Source organism: Choloepus didactylus, chromosome 9 (assembly GCF_015220235.1).
Source record: "Choloepus didactylus isolate mChoDid1 chromosome 9, mChoDid1.pri, whole genome shotgun sequence".
NCBI lineage: Eukaryota > Metazoa > Chordata > Mammalia > Pilosa > Megalonychidae > Choloepus > Choloepus didactylus.
In genome coordinates, this window is record NC_051315.1 from 121,826,286 (window position 1) to 121,852,206 (window position 25,921).

General features: G+C 39.2%; 1 pseudogene; it reads right to left on the reverse strand.

The window, feature by feature from the left end:
* Positions 1-227: 227 nt before the first annotated feature.
* Positions 228-25,921, reverse strand: part of LOC119543854 — a 151,153-nt pseudogene continuing 125,459 nt past the window's right edge.

Genomic DNA, 25,921 nt, shown 5'->3' on the forward strand with positions numbered 1-25,921 from the left:
CATTGTCTCTCTGTTGTCCATCGCTGAATTACACTGGCAGCAATTTTGAAATGAAAAAAAAAAAAGAAAAGTAAAAAGGAACATAACCCCTTTTATTTTCTCTGTTTAAAACTGAGCAGAAAACAAACATAAATCAATTCTATTGTATGCTAACATTTTCAAAATACCTCATTTGTACAAGAGAAGAACTAGGAACAGAAATGTGTTAACAGAAATGCAAACATAAGTTACTGTCCACGGTCTCTTGCAGCTTTCTGATGGTAGTCACGAGAAGCCACTTCATAATCGGTGGCACTAAACAAAGTTGCAGAATTCTTTGCCAGATACTTTAGGAAATCATGAAGATAGTTCAGTAATAAAGCAAGGCTCTTCTCATCCAGACATGTATAGGCCAACATTGCTCCAACTCGTACAAAGAATGTCAGTAGGTGTGGTATGCTGGACACCTGGGACATGGTGCCTCAGGGTGATCTGCAGGGATTTCAGAGAACTGCCGTCTCTCTCTCAAATCTGTAGAGTAGCTGAGTGTCCATCATTACACTGAAGTAGTCTGTTATCCCTGCCACTACTTCATTCACAGCATATTCCTTACTATCTGTGTTTTCCCCGGAGATTTCTTATAATTTGCATAATCCTCTAGAATGGAATCCACATCCTTCTTGGCAGGAAGGCAAATTAAGTCCCCATAATCAACAAGCCATGGTTTTAGTTCTGCAGGAATCTTTACTTTAACTTCATCCCTGTTCATGAATGTTTCCTCGTTTGCAGCAGTAAGATCTACTCAGACCTTTTCCTTCCGAGGAGGCTGAGGTGTCTGGGTGCTGCCCCATCTCTGTTTCCAGGTGTTCTCTGTTTGTTCATTTTTGTTTTCAGGTCAACATGTTTCTGCTGCAGACGAGATGTCTTCCTTCCTGGGACAGCCCCTCTCATCTTCCCCTCTGCCTATTGCTCTTCATTGGCTTTTCAAGGTTCTCTCTGTTTCTGCAGATTAATGCCCCCATATTTGAGTACTCTGCTTTCTGAAACCCTTTCATCCAGTTTTTATTCCAACCACTGTAATGTTTAAAGTATTTCACTTGTTTGTCCTGTACGGCAACCTTTACACACTTTGCTTCATAAAGTAAAGGCCCATGAAAGCATAGCACTTGCTCACCCTCCTGGAATTTGGGCTTCAGGTCTTGCTTTAGGGCCACTTACAAGTGATTAGCCCCCTCCTCCTTCACCCACTACCCCCAACTACTGCCCCCTGCTCTCTACCCAACCCACCTCAGCATCAGCCCTGCTTGACGTCAGGCACTCCCAGCTCTCTATCCTGGGCCCAATTTCTAATAATTAGTTCTTCATTCAATCTGTAATTCTAGGGATACAATGGTGAGGAGGGGGAAAAAAACCTTGTGCTCTTGGTCTTTGCAGGACTTTTAATGTACTACAATGGATCATTCAAAATGAAGACAAGTACATTGGATGGCATCGTTTTCAAAACTTTTTATTTCTACGGTGACTGAGAAATTTAAGACTGAGCTGCAAGGCAAAAAAATAAAACAAACAAACAAACAAAAAAAACTCATTTATTTGGTCTTAGAATTGTAATTCAGAGAGCATAAATTGAGGTAGCAACCCAAACTTTGTCCCCGCTTGGGGCTTCCGAGTAAGGGTTTTTAAAGACAAAGATTATATAAGTAGTTTATAAAAAACGATGATTGGTAGTTATTTGGGGCTTTCCAAATGTCCTTCAAGTTAGGGAGTTTACTGATTTCTTTACCTCATAGTTGTTTCATGGAGTCCAGATGTCCTCAGAAACCTGTTGCTACTGGTTTTTCATTTCTTAGCAGTTTGTGATTATCAGGCTGGGACGTGCTTCCAAGTAACTTCCTGAATCACCTCCTGACTCCATTTTAAACCTCTTAGCCATAGCAACTCCATTTTGTTTTATCTCTTTTCTCACAGTCAGTTGTTTTGGTTTTCTCAGTATCTGAGCTCCCTTACTATGTTTGCAAAGGCTCTCATTATGCAGTTTTTGGTGGGATCAATAGGAGCTTTTTCGATGCATTTGAAGGATACCATTGTGTACAAAAAAGTTATTCTGAAGACACTTTTTAAAAAAAAAAAAAGGTTTAATATTTAATTATTAAAACTTCAACTCAAAAACAGAACCCATCCTTAAGCTTTAAATTCAAAATATAAATTTAATTATTCTATTTATAAAACAACAAAAGTTTGGTAGTTTTAATTGAACCTTTCGCAGCTATTCGGTCTTATTTACAAATATCGTCTGTCTCATTCCTTGAACATTTTTTAATTTTTAAATTTAGCATTGCCAATTTTCTCTTTATGTACTGTTTTTTGACTGACAACAAAGTCTCAAATACTGTGGTGACTGTCACAATCTAATGAATTAAACATAAACACTGTCAAAGTAACTTCTCAGAAAAATTGACTCAGAACCTGGGTCAAAGTTTTGTTTTGTTTTTTTTTCCCAAGGGAATAGGCTTTCTAAGCAAATAAAGAATTTGCTCTTGGTAGAGGTGATTTATAGGGGGAAAAGTAATAGATAATCATTTTAGACTGGATTTCCAAAATTCTTCCTAGGGAGACAATGCAAGATGGGATAAACACTGATTAAAGATCCTGATGCTTTTTGCAAGGTAGAAAATCAGCTGAGGTATTCTCAGAAAAGGTTCTTGAGCTAATTAACATCTATAAGAAAATTCTTCAAGCATTTTATCATGTATGATAATAATTATCTCCCAGAAAGATCACGTCACACCAAACTTCTGCCTCAGCTACAATTGGAACAACTTTCTTTCTTAAGATGGTGAATCAAATTAATATGTAAGCCCCAGTCTTGTTCACAAGCTTAGTAAATGTTTAATTAAAATCTCAAACAAGCAAATTACTCAATTAACTATTTTTTATTTGATTTACTCTGTAAGAGAAAATTATCTTTGATGGTTATAAATACTTAACATACTTAACTGGGCAGAATTCTTTTTAAGAGAAAAATGCAAATACTATAGTTTTGATTTCTCTGAAGATCTTTATATAAAATATAGCTCTACATGGGGTAAAAAGATACTTTTACAATAGGGAAGCCCTGACCCTGCTGACAGATGTCATTTACTTGACCTGAGATCTTAGACTGGGTTGGGTCGTCAAGGAACCATAACATCTGGTCACTTACTACCTAGAAAATAATATATTTTCAACCCTATCTTAAAGCCTGATCAACCAAGTCCCCCAAAAGAAAAGTGGCTTGACCAACATTGTATCACAAAGCTAGTAAGTGGTTGTAGCATTAAGGAATAGCGTTTGGCTGTGTAAGAAATGAAAACGGTGACCTGAGCACACCTAGTGCTCAAATCTGGGTTTCTAATAACATTCTCCAAGAAAAGGAACCAGAGCTCCTTGGAGAAATGGCTGGTTCTAGCTCTGAGGCAGGCACGAAATATACAAGATGAGCGTGGAGCATCTTGTAGTGACAGAAAATGAGAAAGTGCTCAAAAGAAAGAGAAAGGAAAGAAAAGAAAAAGAAAGAGGAAAAAAAAGAAAAGGAAAAAAAACTCCAAATAAACAAACAAAATTATCCCACGATGATGGGGGTTATGTCAAAGAGTTAGCCAAATGAAAGTACTTTCAGTGACCAAAACTGGAACAATTTAAGCAACAAAATAAAGTACGATTGGATTATAACCCATCGTATAAAAATAATTATCCATGGATTGATACTGATATAAATAAATGGTGGAGAAGAGATAAATCTTTCCTTGCAGAAGAATTCCAAATAATATATGTAGATATTCTGCTCTTAAGATGGTGGAACAAAACACACCACTTTTTGGTTGTGGGCTATGCATAATGACTTCTTTCCAAATAACACAGTAGGGAAAGGGGGAATAAAATAACTTTACAGTGGATAATCCTGGAAAACCCTGCCTCAGCCAGGTGATCAAAGTCAACATCTACAGTGATTTTCCATTGATAATTGGCACCCTGGATAAGAATTGTGAGAATGGCATTTTGTCTCTCTGGTCTCCCCCTCCCTCCTCCCTAACTCCATAACCTTGGTCTAATCATGAGAAAAATACCAGACAAATTCTAAAAAAGGGGCATCCTATAATATTCCTGACCAGTATTCCTCAAAAATGTCAAGTCCATCAAAAACAAGGAAAGTCTGACAAATTGTCACAACCATTAGGAGATTAAGGAGATATAATGACTAACTGGAATGTGGTATCCTGTGTGGCATCCTGGAAGAGAAGAAGGACATTAGGTAAAAACTGAAGAAATGTATATACAGGATGAGCTTTAGTTAACGATAATGTATCAATATTGGTTCATGACTTGTGACAAATGTACCACACTCATGTTAGATGTTAACAATGGGAGATGTAGGGTATATAGGAACTCTCTGTATTATCTTCACCATTCCCATAAATCTAAAACTCTTCTAAAACAAAAAAAAAATATTATTAAAGAAAAAAAAAAACCAGTAATAAACGATTACTCAGTTCTGTATTTTGAATAGGCCCTACAAAGCTTAACTTTTAATATACTTGACTAAAGTCTCTGTCATATTACAAATACTCCCAATACCTAATGGGCAGGTTCCTTGCTTCCCTGCTCAATTTAAGTCTGGCCTGAATGTAAAGGGGATCAGCTATGGGCTGACCACACCCAGATCTGGAATCTATTCCCAGAATCCCTCGCCTCCACCTGGAAGTGTCTCATTCAAGATTTCACAACCTCCCAGCCACCCATATCCACTACTGCCATGACGCCCCACCCACTAGGTGTCCTCTGAGTGTGGAGTCCTGATGGAGGGGGAAAGCCTCCGAGGAGGGGTTATTTGGACTGTGGGCTGCTTCCTGGTGCAGGTAGTCCAGAAGACCTTGGGTAATTTCCAGTCAGTCTCCACACTGCTCTGGCTATGCTTCCCCTGTCCCTCCCTGCCAGCAAATCCCAGCATGCTGCACTGCCGGGAGTTTGCTCAGTATGACAGAGAAGTTTATCAGTCTTCTAGCCGAGACCCTCACCCTACAGCACAGGAAACAGAAACCAGAGTAAGGAAGTGGCTTCCCAGGTTTGTATAATCAGCCAGTGGCAGAGCTGGACGCAGAACACGGGGTCCTGCCAACTCCAACCTTAGGGAAATGACACCCAGGGGCTCCTGTTTTAAAAAGAAATGCAATTGTAACAATGTAACCAATGCAAGCTGTTAATAATAGATGGCTTATGGGAACTCTGTATTCTATGCATGATTGTTCTGTAAATCCATAACTTCTCTAATAAAAAAATGCAAAATTGACAGGGAGAAGTACAGGATTTGGCTGTTTTTGCCTCTGTTGTCCCAGATAAACTAATCGACTACCATTTGGAATGACATATTAAATCCCCACTGGGTTTTGATTGGAATTTCCTTAAACCCATACATTATTTCTGAGAAATTTGATATCTAGTCATTCTACGCATATTATGTTTTTCTGTCTTACTCAGATGCCTGGTAATGAAGCAATGTATTTCTATATAATCCATGGGTCAAAGAGGAATGTACAATTGAGATTATAAAATATTTTGAGCTGAATGATAATGACTATTTGGCATAACAAAATTTTGTGGGATGCAGCTAATACAGTGCTTAGAGAAAAAATTTATAGCATTAACTGCTATTTTAGTAGTGTTATTTTCCTGAGATATTTCCCAATACCTCCATTATTGCTTATATTTGATTTACTAATGTTTCTAATTATCAACTAGCTTATTTTACTGTATAACATTAATTTCTCTAATTAAATGCCCAAGGAAAATACTACACCCTGGTTATAAGAAAACGAGAGCTTAAGGGTTGGATGAACAATGAAATACAGGCTAAAATAATGTGTTTGTTTTCTTGTAAAGTGATATTCCTAGTGCTTTTAAAAGTACATATCCATATCCATAGTTAAAAAACAAAATTACCACTGCATAAATGTACAGAGAAAATTTGAAATAATTTGTAATAATGGAACCAGGCAATTTGTCATTTCATAGTCATATATGAGATTTTGGCATGTTTCCTTAAGGTCAAGCCATTGAAATCCAAATATACTTCCTTAATACATTTGGCCAATTAAATTATCATAAGTATTAGGTCTGTAATTTGGGCAGCTGCCAACAAGAGCTTATATTGATAGTGTACACATTTATCAGTATTTGATTTAAAAACAATAGCAATATTCAAGTCATACATACTGTTTCCTAGAAAAAATACAGTTTTTAAGCTTTAAAAAATTACCTAGGTAGTAAATGTTTATTTTAGGAAATTGGAAAATACAAAGAAGTAAAAAAAAAAAAGCCACATATAATTCCATCATGCAAAGGTAATTGCTATCAATAATTTACATCTTTCCAGATTTTTTACATATTTATATTAAATTTTTATCTAAGTAACAGAATAGCTTAACTATTTGGTATAGCATACATTAAAAGAACACCCAAGTTAGAATGTGATTAAAATATATACCTAGGTACAAATTGTTAGTTTGTCATTCAACTCAACTGTTAAAATGGAGGCTTATTAAGCTTTCTACTTCCACCAAATTTACATATTAGACTTCTTGATTGCAAAGAATTAAGCAGGAAGTAATATATTGGAAAGCTATTAGGGACCACTCAGATGGAAAACCAGACTTGAAAAATGATCAGAAACCAAGGGGAGCTGGGTGGCAGGAATTACTGCAAGGCCATGCTCCAGGAGCCCACTGGTATGGATCCTGCAACCATCCCCACTGCATGCAGGACACTAAGACGGCCACCACCCCATGTGCTGCCAGTAGGCAAGGCCATCAGCACCACTGCTTCTGCTGTAACTGAACACTGTATGCCTCCAGATGGGAAGACCATGAAAAGAATGAAAAGATCTCATCAAGTTCAAAGAGGATACAACAGAATTACGTCAGGTTCTGGAATGTAGGATCCACTGGAATGGCCTCAATATGTTTTCAGAGCTAGACAGAAAGTCCTTAAATGTTTAGTAACCAAAGAAATGCTGGACCAATTTGTGGGTCCAGTACTGGTCTCCAGTAATGGCCTCAGCTTCGCCAGGATGGTGATCCTGTTCCTCTTGACAGTCCCTTTGGGCAACAGATGGGGAATGTTGCTCCAATAGTGTCATTCATTCTGAATATCTGAAAAGGAACCACCAAGAGCTGTTCAAGTCAGTCACACGGATTGGAAGCTGTTCAAGTCAGTCACATGGATTGGAAGCATACAAAGATAACAAGCATGATTTTCCACCATGACACTTCATTTTAGCAACCTAGTCTACCTTCAATGCTATGGAACACTTATATCGCATTTAAATTTAGACAGCTGGGTAATGCAGTAATGTTGACACAGTCAGCTTAGCATATGAACTATTTTTTCTGAAGCATATATATATATTAATATTTTTGTTGGCTGTCTGAAATCTGTGGAATGAAAACCATTTCCAGTAAAACGTTGCTGATATTACTCATTATGTAATAGCACGCAAAGAATGTGCTTCTGTCAGTATGAAATATAGGGTACATTTGTTCTGTTTCCTCTGAGGGGCCTATAGGTAGACCTGATTCTATTTTTTTATAAACTCTAAAAGGGTTTCAGATCACTGCTACGATTTGCTGAACAAAATAGTCTCAGATCAAAAGAATATCAGTGTAACTTTGCAATCCTACAAGCTGTCTTCTGAGAACATTTGGTTGGAAAACATGAGTGAATGCAGAATAGCGTCTGCATTAGGACTGCACTTTTCATTGACAAACATACATATTTCTTATGCTTTTGAGGATTCTGAAATATACTTAGGATTTGGGAAAACACACACTGTATATATGTAGTTTGTGGGTTGGTTGTTTGTGTTGATGGCCCACTTACTGACCACTTAGCTGAGCCCAGCATTGTGCACAATGTATCATGTGAGTTATCTCATTTAAGCTTCACAACAACACTGAGGCATGAGTATTGCTCTCCTCCATTCACTGATATCAGAGGAATTAAATACCTTGCACAATATCTAAGAACTAGAAAGTGGCAGAGACTAGTTCAAAGCTGAAATCCAATTAAGCAAAAGTCTGTACTTTTACAAGCTGGGTGACATAATGCTGCTAGAGCAGGGGTCTACAAATTGCGACACATGTTCTCCAGCATTTACACAAAGATTGTGCAAGACTGACACAGGCACAGATAGGCATTTAGGAATCAATTTGCAGATCCTTGACCTGTCTTTGTTCTTTCCTAAAACTGATCTGCTCAAGAAAGCACTGGTATTGAGCTGTCTTGAAGGTTGTCCTTTCCACCTCACATTTCACAGTACGCTTTTGCTGGTTTGAAATTGTTATGTACCCCAGGAAAGACTATGTTCTTTAATGCAGTCTTGTGGGGGCAGACTTATTATGAGTGAGATCTTTTGACTGGGTTTTTTCCATGGAGATGTGACCCACCCAACTGTGGGTAAGACCTTTGATTGAATATTTCCATGGAGACGTGACCCTGCCCATTCAGGATGGGTCTTAATTAGATCACTGGAGTTCTTATGAGAGCTGAGAGCCCACACAGACTCAGATGCTTGGAGATGCTTGGAGATGCTTGGAGATGCAGACAGAAAGACGTTTGGAGATGCTAAGCTGAGAGATGAAGCCCAGAGTTTGCCCCAGAGAAGCTAAGAGAGGACCCCCAGACCCTTAGAGAGAAACACCTTGGGAGCATAAGCAAGGATGCACAGGAGCTGAGAGGGAGAAGCTAAGAGAGACAGAACCCCAGAGACATTTTGGAGAAAGCCACTTTGAAACCAGAACCTGGGAGCAAAGGACCCGCAGATGCCTGCCACGTGCCTTCCCCGCTGACAGAGGTGTTCTGGACACCGTTGGCCTTTCCTAAGTGAAGGTATCCTCTTGCTGATGCCTTAGTTTGGACACTTTTATGGCCTTAGAACCATAAATTTGTAACCTAAAATATCCCCTTTTTAAAAGCCAATCCATGTCTGGTATTTTGCATAATAGCAGCTCTAACAAACCAGAACACAACGCTACACTATCAAGGCACCCTTCTCAAATGCCTCAGGTCTTACTGAGATGTCTGGTTGAAGATGTAAAATCTTCTTGGGAACCACAAAGAACAATTCTAACACTGTATATTTAAAACTACTAACACTTACTGTATTCTAGGCATTATTCTAAGCCTTTAAGAACAGAACTCATTAAATCCCCAAACCTCTTTGAGAGGTATACTAATTTTATCCCCCATGTATTGATGCTGACACTGGGACACAGAGAGGTTAAGAAATTTGTCCATGGCTGGGTCATGTTGGAGCTGGGGTTTTGGCTCCCTAATCTGGACTCTCTACCACTGCATTGTGGTACAAGGAAGCCTTCTTTACTCGAGCTACCATAGCCCACCATCTTATCCGACTCATTGAAAAGGTGCATAGCAACTAAAAATGGTCATTTTATGACTAACCACTATCAAAATTTTAATAATTCATAGTTCTTATATCAAATTTGTATGAAAATAAATATAAAACATTCTAAGAACCAAAAATATATCATATTAACATAAACATCTGTGACAGGAACAGAATGGAAAAACATTTTCAAGGAGAAAAAGGAAATAAGGTAAATATTCTACTGTAGAAGAGCTTGTATGTGTGTACACTTATGTGGACATGTGTATGCATGTATGTGTGCTTTAATGAATGATGAGTATCAAATTGCTAAGTAGTTAGATTCATTTAAGTTCATTTGAAAGTATGATTTTACAGTGTCAGCTAAAATGTTTACAATATGCTGAAATTACTTTTTTGCAACTTTTAAAACTTATGTTGGGAAATTTTGCGTCATTTAAAATTTTGCCAGGAGGAACAAAAATTAAAAACATTTTTTAGAGGTCAACCAAGGAAATATTTGAAAAAGGTCATAGAGCCATAGAGCAGTGCATTTTCCACATTTAAGGCACATAAAAATCACCAGAGTATCTTATTGAAATGCAGAATTTGAATCAGTAGGGCTGGGGTGGGGCCTGAGATTGCTTTTTCTAACAAGCTCCCAGGCTTTGTGGATGCTGTTAGAACTTGGACCATACTTTGAATAGCAAGGTTTTATAGGACGTCTTTAAATCATACAAGTCCATTAGGTTTAGTATTCATGTACATTTGATATTAATACGTAAAAGTATTCAAAATAAGATTGAAGGTGAACTATGGTTAAATAAGCCCTGTAAAATGTAGCACCTCATCTATTCAAGAAAGTTTTCTCCATAAGATTAGGATGCTTTATTAAAGAATACTACAAATATTAACTATTCACATTCAGTGTTAATTCATTGATCACTACTTACATTAATTCTTGATTTAATTTTTTTTTCGGGGGAGGGGGTACATAACTTGTCTTCACACATGCTTTCTTTGTTTAAAAACCATCAACTTTGGAGTAAGATAGACCACTGGATCTGACCTGTTAGCTAGATTTCTTCTTCAGTTGTTTACTCTGATAGTTGTTTATGATTTTGCAGAGAGTGCCCAGTTCTTTCTAACTTTGTTGGACGATTTTTTGGAACAGAGATTTGCTAATTTTGCTTATTTCTAGGAGGTCTTTAAATCATTTGTCCCTTATAATCACTATGTCTCAATTTTACTTTTCTTTTTCCTCACAAAAAGGAGTAAAAGAAAACTACAGGCTGGAAGAGATTTTGATCTTAAAAAAATCTGGTGACCATCCCTTCTCCCACTAAAATGGAGAGGGTTGTCTCAATGACCGTGTCGCTTACTTCCTGACTGGTCAAATAGGCCTTGGATTTTTTTTTTTTTTTTTTTTTTTTAACATTTTAGCAATTCCTAGGACTCTTTTTTGTTTTCTGCTATAGGACTGATAATTCTTAAAAGGGAGAAAGATGTTTTCATTTGAATATTTTAGAACATAATCAAAACAAACAAAACACACGCTATCTGGATCTATTTTCTAGGATCCATGCTGTGTTTCCTTTCCATTCTGTTTGTTAACTGTGTTGATGCCATCTGCTCCATGCCCACCCCCAGCATGAACAGACCCTTTTTTATAAAAATTTTGTTTATGTATTTTTTCTTTCTTAGAGACATTGTGGGTTTACAGAACAATAATTCATACAATACAGGGTTCCCATGCACCACCCCACCACCACCTTGCATTGGTGTGGACAATTTATTACAATTGATGATAGGACATTTTTATAATTGTACTATTCATTTAAGTCCATGATTTAACTAAAGGTTGACTGTGTAGTGTGGTTCCATGGATTTTTTTTATTTTATTCCATTACTATATATACAATCAATAATTCCCTTTTAATCATATTCAGATATATATTTCCGTGCTGATGATTACATTCACAATGTTGTGCTACCATCACCCCCATCCATTACCAAAACATTTCCATCATTCCAAATAGGAACCCTGTACATTTTCAGCCTTAACTTCCCATTCCTTATCCCTACCCTGTCCCTTAGTAACCTATATTCCAGTTATTAACAATATGAGTTTGCTTATTCTAATTTTTTTCAAATCAGTGAGATTGCACAATATTTGTTCTTTTACGTCTGGCTTATTTCACTCAACATGATGACTTCAAGGTTCATCCATGTTGTCTCATGTACTAGGACTTCATTCTTTTTTACAGCTAAATAATATTCAATTGTATGTGTGTAACATATTTTGCTTATCTATTCATTGGTTGGTGGGCACTTGGGTTGCTGGTATCTTTTGGTAATTGTGAATAACGCTGCTATGAACATTGATGTGTAACTATTTGTTTTAAGTCCCTACTTTCAATTCTTTGGAGTATATACCTAGAAGTGGGATAGTGGAGTCATATGATAGTTCTATACTTAGCTTTCTGAGAAATTGCCAAACTGTCTTCCAAAGCAGCTGCACCATTTTACATCACCACTAGCAATGAATGTGTGTTACCATTGCTCTGCAACACTTGTTATTTTCCATTTTTTTTTCCTATAATAGCATCCATTCTAATAGATAGAAACAATATCTCATTGTGGTTTTGATTTACATTTCCCTGACTGCAAATGATTTTGAGCGTCTTTTCATGTACTTTCTGGCCATTTGTGTATCTTCTTTGGAGAGATGTCTTTTCAGATCTTGTGCCTGTTTTTAAATTTGGTTGTTTGTCTTTTTATTGTTAAGTGGAAGTATTTCTATATATTCTGGATATTAAACCCGGATATTAGATATGTGGTTCCCAAATATTTTCTCCTATTGTGTAGATTGTCATTTTACTTTCATGATAAAGCCTTTTGAGGCTCAAAAAAGTTTTTAATTTTGATGAGGTCCAATTTATCTATTTGTGCTTTGGAAGTAAAGTCTAAGAAACCATTGCCTGACACAACATCCTGACAATGTTTCCCTACATGTTTTTCTAGGAGTTTGATAGTTCTAGCTTTTATATTTAGGTCTTTGATCCATTTTTGAGTTTTTTTTTTAATATGGCGTGTGGTGGTGGTGGGGGGGGTTCTCCTTTTTTTTTTTTCCTGTAAATGGAGATCCAGTTTTCCCAGCATCATTTGTTGAAGAAACTATTCTTTCCCAATTGAGTGCTCTTTGCCCACTTGGAAAAAGTCAGTTGGCCATAAATGTAAGGATAAACTTCTGAGCTCTCAATTCTATTCCTTTGGTCTATATGCTGGTACTTGTGCCAGCACCATGCTGTTTTGGTTACTGTGACTTTGCAATCAGTTTTAAGATTGGGAAATGTGAGTCCTCCAACTTCATTGTTGTTTTTCAAATTGGCTTTAGCTATTCAGGGTCCCTTATCCTTCCATATAAATTTAATGATTGGCTTTTCCATTTTCTGCACAGAAGGTTGTTGGAATTTTGATTGGTATTTCATTGAACCTATAAATTGCTTGGGTAATATTGGCATCTTAATGATATGTATCCTTCCAATCCATGGACATGGAATGTGCTTTCATTTATTTAGATCTTCTTTGATTTCTTTTAGCAATGTTTTATAGTTTTCTATATATAAGCCCTTTACATCTTTGGTCATATTTATTCCTAGATATTTGATTCTTTTAGTTGCTATTGTGCATGGAATTTTTTTTTCTTGATTTTTTCTTCTGATTGTTCATTGCTTGTGTATGGTAACACTGCTGATTTTTGGTTGTTGATCTTATACAACATCAAATTGCTGAATTCATTTATTAGCTCTAGGAGCTTTGTTGTAGATTTTTTCAGGATTTTCTGTAAATAGGATCATATCATCTGCAAACAGGGAAAATTTAACTTCTGCCTTTCCAACTTAGAAGGCTTTTATTTCTTTTTCTTGCCCAATTTTTCTGGCAAGAACTTCTGGTACAATGTTGAATAATAGTGGTTACAGGGGGCATTCGTGTCTTGTTCCTGATCTCAGAAGGAAACCTTTCAATCTTTCACCATTAAGTAGGATGTTACTGTGGACTTTTCATATATGCCCTTAATCATGTTGAGCAATTTTCCTTCTATTCCTAATGTTCTAAGTGTTTTTTTATAATGAAGGAGTGTTGGATTTTGTCAAATGCCTTTTCTGCATCAAATGAAATGATCATGTTCTTTTTCCTTTATTCTGTTAATGTGCTGTATTACATTAATCAATTTTCTTATGTTGAACCAACCCTGTATAACAGGGATAAATCCCACTTGATCATGGTGCATAATTTTGTTAATATGCTGTTGGATTCAGCTTGCAAGTATTTTGTTGTGGATTTTTGCATCTATATTCATAAGAGATATTGGTCCATAGTTTTCTTTTCTTATGGTATTTTTGTCTGGCTTTGGTATTAAGGTGCTGTTGGCCTATAGAATGAGTTAGGGAATTTTCCCTCCTTTTCAGTATTTTGGTAGAGTTTGAGCAGAATTTGGAGTTATGTCTTCTTGGAATGTTTGCTAGAATTCCCCTGTGAAGCCATTTGGTCCTGGGCTTTTATTTGTTGGGAGGTTTTTGATGACTGATTCAATCTATTTACTAGTAATTGGTTGGTTGATACCTTCTATTTCTTCTTGAGTCAGTGTAGGTAGTTTGTATTTCTAAGAATTTGTCCATTTCACCAAGGTTGTCTAATTTATTGGTGTACAGTTGTTCATAGTATCATCTTATAGTCCTTTTTATTTCAGCAGGGTTGGTAGTAATGTCCCATTTTTCATTTCTGAACTTCATTATTTGTATCCTCTCTCTTTTTTTCTTTGTCAATCTAGTTTAAAGGTTTGTAAATTTTGTTGCTCTTTTCACAGAGCCAACTTTTGGTTTTGTTGATTCTCTCTATTGCTTTTTGTTTGTTTTCCAATTCATTTACCTCTGCTATAATCTTTTTTATGTCCTGCTTTCTGCTTGCTTTGGGTTCAGTTTTCTCTTCTTTTTCTAGTCTTCCAGTTTTGAGATTAGATCTCTGGTTTGATTTCTTCCTTCTTTTTTTAATGTAAACATTTAGAGCTATAAATTTCCCTCTCAGCACTGCCTTCGCTGCATCCAATAAGTTTTGGTATGTGGTATTTTCATTTTAATTAGCCTCAAGATATTTCTGAATTTCCCTTCTGATTTCCTCATTAGCAAATTGGTTATGTTGTTTAATTTCCATGTTTGTGAATTTTCCATTATTGATTTCTACCTTCATTCCATGGTGGTCAGAGAATATACATTGTATGATTTCAATATTTTTTAATTTATTGAGACTTTCTTTATGACCAAACATATGGTCTGTCTTGGAGAATGATCCGTATGCACTTGAGAAGAATGTGTATTCTGTTTTGGTTGGTGAAGTATTCTTTACAACTGCATTAGGCCTAGTTGGTTTAGAGGATTATTCAAGTCTGTACTACATTATGGATCTTTTGACTAGATGTTCTATCCATTACTGAGAGTGGTTTATCAAAGTCTCCTACTATTAATGTAGAACTATCGATTCCTCCCTTCAAATCTGTCAGTATTTGCTTCAGATATTTGGGGGCTCTGCTGTCAGGTACACATATATAGTTATAATTTTTTACATCTTCCTGTTGAATTGTCTCCTTTGTCAGTATATAATGACCATATTTGTTCCTCATAGCTGTTTTTGACTTAATGTCTATTTTATCTGATATTTACTGTAGGCACCAGAGTTCTCTTTGGTTACTACTTGCATTGTATATTTTTTCTATCCTTTCATCCTCAACATACTTGTAACTTTGAATTTAAAGTGAGTCTCTTGCTTACAGCATATACTTGGATCATGCTTTTTCATCCATTCTGCCAATTTCTGCCTTTTGACTGGAGATTTTAATCCTGTTACATTTAAAGTCATTACTGATAATACAGGACTTTCTTCTTACCATTTTGCTATTTAACCATTGTAGGTCTTATACCTTTTTTTGTCCCTCACTTCTGTTAATGCCTACTTTTATATTTATTTGATTTTTTGTGTTGTACTATGTTGAGTGCATTCTCACTTCTATCTGGATATATTTTTCATTTATTTTCCTTGTGGTTGCCATAGGATTAAAATTTAAGAGACTAAATATATAACAATCGTATTTGGTTTGATACCAACTTAACTTCAGTAGCATGCACATTTGTAAATACTGGCATTTATATTAATAATTATAATTGTGTAAAGGTAAAAGATTAGCTTTATTGCGGGTGTTAATTTCTTTTTTCTGCTTTGAACCACTGTCTAGTGTCCTTTTAGTTTAGTATGAAGAATTCCCTTTAGCATTGCTCCCTTAGCTTTTGTTTATCTGGGAATATCTTAATCTCTCCCTCATTTTTGAATGAGAGTCTCACCAGCTATAAAATTCTTGTTTGGCAGTTGTTTTCTTTCAGCACTTTAACTATTTCAACCCAGTGCTTTCTTGCCTCCATGGTTTCTGATGAGAAATCAGCACTCAATCTAATTGGGACTCCCTTGTACATAACGTATTGCTTTTCTGTTGCAGCTTTCAGAACTCTCGCCTTCTCCTTTGCTTTTGTTAGTGTGATCAATATACTATGCAGTGTATTTTTCTTCATGTGTATCCTGTTTGTTGTGCTCTGGGTTTCTTGTATGTGCATATTCATGTATTCTGCTAAGTTTGGGAAATTCCCTGTCATTATTTATTTGAATATTACTTCATCCCCTCTCTCTCTCTCTCTCTGCTCCTTCTGGGACTTCCATAATGCATAGATTGGTGTGCTTGATTGAATTCCAGGGGTATCTCAGGCTATTTTTGCTTTTGATATTTCTCTTTTCTTTCTGCACCTCAGCCTGACTCATTTCAAGTGTCTTATCTTCAAGTTCACTAAATCTTTCTTCTGCCAGCTCCAATCTGCTCTTGAAACCCTCCTGGGCATTTTTCATTTCAGTTATTGTGGACTTCAACTCCAGTAGTTCTGTTTGATTCCTTTTTAAAATTTCTGTCTGTTTCCTTAGACTCTTGTATTGTTCATTCATTGCTTTCTTAATATCCTGTAGTTCTTTCTCTGAATGTCCCTTCATTTCCATGGGCATTTTGAAGATCGTTTTTTAAAAGGCTCTGCTTGGTAGGTTCACATTTTTGTATTTGTTCATGTTTTCTGTAATTTTATCCTCTTCCTTTATATGGGCCATCAATACTTGTTTCTTTGCTTGTCTGAACTCTTTTTTGGTACTTTTGTATTTTTTTTGTTGTTGCACACTGTACATTTTAATATTTTAAAATATTATATCTGATATTTATTCCCTAAGATGCCTGTTTCTTGTTTTTGAAACTAGCTGGTGGTAAGACAGAGGTTTTCTTGAGTTTTGACCCTCCCACCAGGAAGTTCTGCCCAAGGCAAATGAAGTATGCAGGGTTTTCCCTGTCTTTCTGGGCCTCTGTCTTGTCCTGGGCTTTTGCTTGTTGGTTGTTTTTGAGTTCCCTTGTTTACAGGTATTGCCTCCTCTATTTCCCAGGAGACAGACTTGCTCTTCTGGGTGTTTGAAGTTGGCAACACTTTGTCTTTTACTGTCCTCCTCTATAGTTTCTTATACTCCTTTCATTATCTCAAGCAGCTTTTGCCCAGAGGGCAAATTCTGGAGGGGGACACACAGGAGTGGGCTTTCCCACATCAGTCTTTCCTGGCCATGACGAGGCCCGGGATCCACAAAGGGGGCACAGACCAACTCCAGGGTGCCCTGGGGAGGGGATTAGGAAGCTACTGATAGCTACCCGATGGCTACCCAAAGCTGAGCTTTCCTGGCCTGCTTGGGAAATGCAGCCACTCAGCCAACCGTCCCCTGCAGCCCAGGGGAAGTGCTATGTCTTTAAGTCTCCACCACCACCACCACCCCTGTCCTGGGAGGTTTGAAACAATAGCTGCCTTCACAGCCAGGCCCCTAGCAATCCCTATTCACTGATCAAAAGCCATGATCAATATTCAGCTGTGCCCACCCCTGTTCTTGGGGAAGAGGATTTTTATGTCCTGTTCTGTGACCCATGAGCTTAGCCAGGGCTGGACCCAAGGCGGCCTGCTGTGAGAGTGGGAGACGCTGTGCAGTGTTCTTCTGCCCTCCAAAATTTCAAAATAGTTGCTTCAGACTTTTCCTGCCTGTGTAATAGTTGTTTTGGTGGAAGAAATGAATCCTGGAGTGCCTCACTCTGCCACCTTCCCACAATCCTCCTGCAGACCCTCTTTTTTAAAGCACAATTATAGTGCACTTCCACTCTTTCATGGCCCTATCTCAGTATGGTGCACTCAGAAATGTTCCTCTAGAAAATGGTATTTAAAATTTGGAATTGGAGTTGAAGGGTTCATAAATAAGACAAGATCATTGACCACATAACTCAAACTAACTCTGTGTCAGTGCAAGAAGTGAAAACTAAGTAGCTCAACTTTAGTAAAAAATAAAAGCAAAACCTCTTTCATTTCACAGGGAATAAAGATCTGTGCTCCTGGTATGAAGCTATATTAAGAAGAAAACCCAAACAGACAATCACAAGAAGCTGAGTATTCACCAAATAAAAAATGTCATTTCAGTTTTGTCACAGTGCTTAGAAGACAAACAACTTTCCACCAGGATGAAACCTATTTGCAAAAATTGGTGCTGTGTCTCCTTGAATTATGAATGAAGGTGAAAACTGGCCATGCATGGCAGCATAGCCATTCTCCGGGAACCGTGGTTGAAAGCAGCTTGAATTGGTACCAAAATGAGCATTAGCGACCCTGCAGGTGTCTCTTCAAATCGAACCCTCATTTTCCAAGCAATTAATGCTGATTCACGCTGTGGGGACCACACCTGGAGAAACCTGCTGCTTCATCCAGCTGCGTCTGCTAAAACAGCTCAGCCACAAATCCTCAATGAGAGATTCCCTGCAGGGTGTGAGCAGCATGGAGGAGGGATAATTCAGTTTTCTGCCTGAGTCTCAGGTCAAATGGTGGTGATTACTCATCATGGTAATTAACTTCTGCCTCTAGGAAAGATCAGGACCCTCTTCTGCTTCAGACTCTCTCTTTAGAAAAAACTCACATGTGCTAATAAATAATAACAATAATAAACATGACTAAAACCTACTAAAAAGCAAAAACATAATGTAGCCGAGAGCAGCAGCCCAATCACTGCCACCTTCACATCTAGTCTGACTAGATGAATGAGGCTGCATCATATCACATCTCAACATAACTCATATTCTGACTTTAGCCCTAACATCCACCTAAGAGGAGTCTTCAATTTCTGGTTGAATCTCAACAACAACAAAGTCAAATTGAATCTTCATTCAGTCATCAACACCTCTTACTGAGCCCCTCACATGCACCTGACACTCTTCTAAGTGGCTGGGAAACAGCAGTGATCAAAATGGAGACCTGCTCATGTGGGGCTTGATTTATGGGACTGAGAGACAACCTGCAGCTACACAGTCAGTCATAGGACATCCTATGGTGGTTAAGTGCTATGATGAAAACACAGATGGGGCAGGTAGGGAGTGCTGGTTTCGGGGTCAGTCATGGGGTTGCTCAAATGTCATCCCTGGATGATGTTCCAGTTTGCCAATGCTGCCAGATTGCAAACACCAGAAATGGATTGACTTTCATAAAGGAGGTTTATTTGGTTACACAGTTACAGTCTTAAGGCCATGAAGTGTCCAAGGTAATGCATCAATAGACTACCTTCACTGGAGGATGGCCAATGGCATCCGGAAAACCTCTGTTAGCTGGGAAGGCACGTGGCTGGCGTCTGCTCCAAGTTCTGGTTTCAAAATGGCTTTTTCCTAGGACGATCCTCTCTAGGCTACAGCTCGTCTTCAAAATGTCACTCTCAGTTGCTCTTGGGGTGTTTGTCCTCTCTTAGCTTCTCTGGAGCAAGCATCTGCTTTCAACGGCCATCTTCAACAGTCTCATCTGCAGCTATTCTCTCGCCTCATGTGCGTTCTTCAAAGTGTCCTTGGCTGTAGCAAGCTCACGCCTTCTATCTGAGCTTATATAGTGCTCCAGTAAACTAATCAAGACCCATGCTGAATGGACGGGGCCACACCTCCATGGAAATCATCCAGTCAGTTATTACCCACAGTTGGGTGGGTCGTATCTCCATGGAAACACTCAAAGAATTACAATATAATCAACATTAATATGTCCGCCCACACAAGATTACATCAAAGATAATGACATTTTGCAGGACATAATACATCCAAACCAGCACAGATGAGGTGACATGTTGAGCATAAATCTAAAAGAAGTGATGCAATTGCCTTGAAGATAACAGGGGAGAAAGCAGGGCAGGAAGAGGCCTGGTGAGGGTGGAGGCCTGGAGCCAGGAGCTGCCAGCCTCACTGGGCACTGCGTGGGAATAGAGAGAGCAGGGTGAGGGCACTTGTGGGAGAGGAAGTCAAGAGGTCGAGGTATTGGGGGCGGGTGATAGAGAAGGAAGTTCTGTAAGACTTTGAAAGGACATCAGTGTTGACCGCACAGGAGATGGGAACCAGCCTTAGCAGGGCTGTGAGTCGAGGCAAGGTAGGATCCCACACCCCATCATTAGGATGATGGAAGCAAAACAAAATGGAGAAAACCCAACAACAAACCACTGACCCCAAGAGGAGGCCCACGATTTATTTGACCTGAATCTTATGCAATTTCCTAGTATGGGGTGATTTCTATGAGATAAAGGGCACAAAAGTGAGTTTTTTAGAATAAGAAATCACAACTAATTTCAAATTTCAAAAAGCTTTTAAATAACACAAACATTGCAGTTTTTTAAAAAATATTGTAGTCTTAATTAAATACTTGACCCACCTGCATGTTGCCCCACCCCTGTTTTTTGGCTATATTTTTAATTGAATGCTCTTGATCACCTCCTTATAGGACAACAGTTTGGTAAGATTTTCTTTAGGGGAGAATAAAAAGATAATTTAGAATTTTCTCTAGTGTGATTGATCAAAATTGTTTTTCTTATAAGGATTTAGAAAACATGCTTTCAGCTTCACAACTCATTATTGGTAATGTGACAGAAAAGTTTAGAATTGTTGAGTTTGAGCAAACCTCTATCAAGTTTCTTTTATATTGAGCCATTACAGATGATTTCATGTAATTTCCATTTATGGTACATTTTAAATTGAACATGCTGCATTATTAAAAAATATTCCTGACAAAAAAGAATTTCTGTTTTGACCAGGTATCAATGAGCCACAAAGCTTTCACTTAAAATTTTGCATATCTGATGATTGGAAGGATTTTACCCAGAATAGCTGCAGGTCTCATAAATCTTAGTCCTACTTCCCCCGTCTCTACCAAGGTTTCCTCAGTGCCAGGTGCTCATATTGTAGTCAACCCTCGAATGGCACCTTCATAACCAGATGTCAGGTGAGTTGGCACAGTGGATGGTCAAAAAATTCCTGGCAGCCAATTCTGCCCTGGAATACTTGGCAATAACTTGACTCTACCCCAGAAATGACTGAGAACCATAATAACTACTTAGCACCAAACCCAAACTATGTGTATCCCCATCTTAACTTGCCCTTAACTTGATCCCAAAAATGCCCTTCACCACTCCAGTACTTCCAAATATTAGAGGACAGAGCTTAAGTCACAGAGTGGAAAGAGGCAACAGTTGGTCTTGACCAATTGGAATTAAATATCTCATTTTTATGAATTGTTCAAACCCAGACAAATGCCCCTGGAAGGCCCTTCATGCAAGCAAGGAGCTGTGAATCTTGTGTCTAACTAGGTTGTGGCAAATTTGCTTTTATTCCCCCCATTTGCTGTTAGAGATTTGATAGTCATTTTAAGACTTATACATTTGCCTTGTCTTTTGCTTTGGCACAATGGTTCTCAAAGCACAGTGTCTATAAGAATTAATGTCCCAGGTAGTATCAATGCAGATATTTATTTTATTAAGTAAGGGAAGGGATTTTCAAGGAAGTCATGAAAACTTAACTCCTATCCTACTTAAGGAGGGGATCTACAGCTACTACCTTCTAAAGTCAGATCTTTCTGCAAATAAGTAAGGGAATGTGTCTGTATTAGTTAGGGTTCTCTAGGGAAACAGAATCAGTGGGAGATATCTATGAACATAAGATTTATAAAAGGGTCTCACGCAACTGTGGATATGCATGAGTCCAAATTCTGTAGGGCAGGCAGCAAACTAGCAACTCCAATGAAGATGTTCAATGAACTCCTCAGGAAGCAAACTGGCAACTTCAATGAATGTGTTCGATGAACTCCTCAGGAAATTAGCTGGCAACTTTGACGAACTCCTCAGGGAATGTTTCACTGGGCAGCTGAAGAAGAAGTGAAGGTCCTCTATCTGTCTCGCTTAAAAGTGTTCAACTGATTGGATTACATCCAGACAACTGCATTCTCTCATTGTGGAAGACACACCCTTCATTGATATTATCAGTCACAGCTGCAGCCAATTGACTAATGATTTAATAAACCAGCCTGTTGCCTTTATTAACCAGCCACAAACATCCTCGCAGCAATGGTTAGGCCAGTGCTTGCTTGACCAGACAGCTGGGTACTGTCACCTGGCCAAGTTGACATATGAACCTAACCATCACAGTCCACCCCTTGTCAAATGGACAGTTATACACATCACCTAAAACCATACTTTGTCTCTAAGTAGAGAACAATAACAGACGTATATTTTGCCTAACAATACTCCACTGGGCAGAGTACAACTCGAAATGCACTAAATCTCTCCAGAATAGGGTGCAAGTCCTTGGATGACATTAACCCTTAAAATTGATTTCCTTTAGCTTAAATACAGCAAAATGAACAATATAGCTTACGCCATATGATAAGGGGATAAGACAGAGAAGAAAGCAAAGATATTTGCTTTACAGACAAATACCAACATACTCATAACAAAACAAGGAGGAAATATTCATACCATCATAATCTTCATTTCTATAACTGGTCATGTGGCCATAGTTCATATTTATCACTACCTTCTTCCACTATCCATTCCATGTTCCTTTTACTCTCAGCAAGCACTTCGGTTGGCCATGGTTCTTTGCCTGGTGGGGTGACCCAAACCTTCATTCCTGAACTTTCTTGGCCATTGGCAGTCCTGCCTGGATTAGGTTGTTGCAGTTTTCCATTGACTTTAATCACAGGGCATGGTAGTACTAAGAGATGTCCTAGGGGATCTCCTGCATTCCAGGAAAACTCTACTTCCATTGTGTAGTTGCAGTGCTATTTCCCCTTGATAGGTCAATCACCCCAGCCAGTACAGTAATTCCCTTCCTTGCCTGTTGATTCAGAGGCATTAAGAAGCCCAAAGTGGCCAGGTGGCAGTCTTAACTTCCAGTTCAGTGGGATTATTGTTGTGTTTTCCTGGTGGAAGCACTCCTCCTTTTGGAAACAAAGACTTGTAGACCAGTGGAGCTTAAGCTTGCAGGGACAGGAAGCAAAAATTTACCTAGTGGATCACCTAGGAGTGATAGTGAGTGGTGCCCACTCCTGTTCCCACCTCCTTGATTCCTGGACTCATGAATCCTGACTATGGGAGAAACAGCACCATAGAGTGGACACTGATTCAGAGCATTACACAGCCTCCTGGAGAACGCTTGCCCCATCTCTGCAAGGTATTGCCACCTAGTTGGCACCGTAATTGAGTCTTCAAACAGGCCATTGCACCTTTCTGTCAACCCAGCTGCCTCTGGATGATGGGGAACATGGTTAAGACCAGAGAATTCCATGAGCATGAGCCCATTCCCTCACTTCATTTGCTGTGAAGTGAGTTCCTTGGACAAAAGCAATGCTGTGTGGAATACCGTGATGGTGGATAAGGCATTCTGTAAGTCCATGGATGGTAGTTTTGGCAGAAGCAATTTGTGCAGGGAAGGCAAACCCATATCTGGAGTATATGTCTATTCCAATAAGAACAAATCGCTGCCCCTTCCATGATGAAAGTGGTCCAATGTAATCAACCTGCCACCAGGTAGCAGGCTGATCACCTTGGGGAATGGTGCCATATCAGGGACTGAGTGTGGGTCTCTGCTGCTGGCAGATTGGACACTCAGCAGTGGCTGTGGCCAGGTCAGCCTTGGTGAGTGGAAGTCCGTGTTGCTGAGCCCATGCATAACCTCCATCCCTACCACCATGACCACTTTGTTCATGAGCGCATTGGGCAATGACAGGCATTGCTGGGGAAAGAGGCTGATTGGTATCCACCAAATGGGTCATTTTATCCACTTTCTTATTAAAATTTTCTACTGAAGTCACCCTCTGCTGAGCATTCACATGGGACACAAATATCTTCACATCCTTTGCCCACTCAGAAAGGTCTATCCACATACCCCATCCCCAGACTTCTTTGTCACCAATCTTCCAATCATGTTCCTTCCAAGTCCCTGACCATCCAGCCAAACCATTAGCAACAGCCCACGAATCAGTGTACAAACACACCTCTGGCCAGTTCTCCCTTCAAGCAAAGTGAACACCCATGTACACTGCTCGAAGTTCTGCCCACTGGGAGGATTTCCCCTCACCATTGTCCTTCAGGGACATCCCAGAAAGGGGCTGTAGTTCTCTCTTCCTCAGTCAACTGATTGTAAGGAACTCCCCAAGATGCAATAGCTATGGGCTGGGAAAGAGAAGGTAAGGTGGAATGAATGGGGGCCATGGGCATTTGGGCCACTTCCTCATGTAACTTACTTTTGCCTTCAGGACCCACTCGAGCTCTATCTTGTATATACCATTTCCATTTTATGATGGAGTGCTGCTGTGCACACCCAACTTTATGGCTTGATGGGTCAGACAACACCCAGCTCAATATAGGTAACTCAGATCTCATGGTAACTTGGTGGCCCATGGTTAAGCGTTCTGTCTCTACTAAGGTCCAATAACAGGCCAACAGCTGTTTCTCAAATGGAGAGTAGTTATCTGCAGAGGATGGTAAAGCTTTACTCCAAAATCCTAACGGCCTGCATTGTGATTCTCCTATAGGAGCCTGCCAAAGGCTCCAAACAGCATCTCTATTTGCCACTGACACTTCCAGCACCATTGGGTCAGCTGGATCATATGGTCCAAGCAGCAGAGCAGCTTGCATAGCAACCTGGACCTGTCACAGAGCCTCATTTTGCTCCAGTCCCCACTCAAAATTAGAGACCTTTCTGGTCACTTGGTAAATGGGTTGGAGTAGCACACCCAAATGAGGAATATGTTGTCTCCAAAATCCAAAGAGGCCAACTAAGTGTTGTGCCTCTTTTTTGGTCATAGGAGGGGGCAGATGCAACAGCTTATCCTTCACCTTAGAAGGGATATCTCAACAGGCCCCACACCACTGGACACCTAGAAATTTTACTGAGGGGGAAGCCCCCTGTATTTTTGTTGGATTTATCTCCCATCCTCTGCCACGCAAATACCTTACCAACAAATCTAGAGTAGTTGCTACTTCTTGCTCACTAGGTCCAATCAACATGATATCATTAATATAATAGACCAGTGTGATGTCTTGAAGGAGGGAGAAACAATCAAGATCCCTGCCAACAATATTATGTCATATGGCTGGAGACTTGATATAACCCTGAGGAAGCATAGTGAATGTAAACTGCTGGCCTTGCCAGCTGAATGCAAACTGTTTCTGGTGGTCCCTACTAACAGCAATTGGGAAAAAAAGCATTTGCCAGATCAATAGCTGCATACCAGGTACCAGGGGATGTGTTGATTTGCTCAAGCAATGATACCACATCTGGAACAGCAGTTGAAATTGGAGTCACCACCTGGACAATAATCCACTGTCATCCTCCAAGACCCATCTGTTTTCTGCACAGGCCAAATAGGAGAGTTGAATGGGGATGTGGTGGGAATCACCACCCCTGCATCCTTCAAGTCCTGAAGAGTGGCATTAATCTCTGCAATCCCTCCAGGAATCTGGTATTGCTTCTGGTTCACTATTTTGCTAGGCAGGGGCAGTTCTAGCGGCTTCCACTTGGCCTTTCCCACCACAATAGCCCTCACTCCAGGAGTCAGGAAACCAATGTGAGGATTCTGCCAGTTGCTGAGTATGTCTATCCCAATTATGCATTCCGGCACTGGGGAAATAACCACAGAATGGGTCTGGGGACCCACTGGACCCATTGTGAGATGGACCTGAGCTAAAACTCCATCGATTATCTGACCTCCATAAGCCCAGCTCTGACTGGTGGACTAGAGTAACATTTTGGGTCTCCTGGGATTAATGTCACTTCTGAACCAGTGTCTAATAGTCCATGAAATATCTGATCATTTCCTTTTCCCCAATGCACAGTTACCCTGGTAAAAGGCCATAGGTCCCCCTGGGGAAGGTTGGGAGGAAGATTAACAGTATAAACTTTGGCAGTGTAACAGGGTCCTTCCCCAAGGGTACCCAGCCTTCCCCTCATTCAAGGGGCTCTGGATCTGTAAACTGTCTCAAGTCTGGGAATTGATTAAGGGGACTTGACTCTCTGTTTTTGTAATTCAAGGGAGACTTTTGTTCACTTGACCTAGAATTCTTCTGCTTATA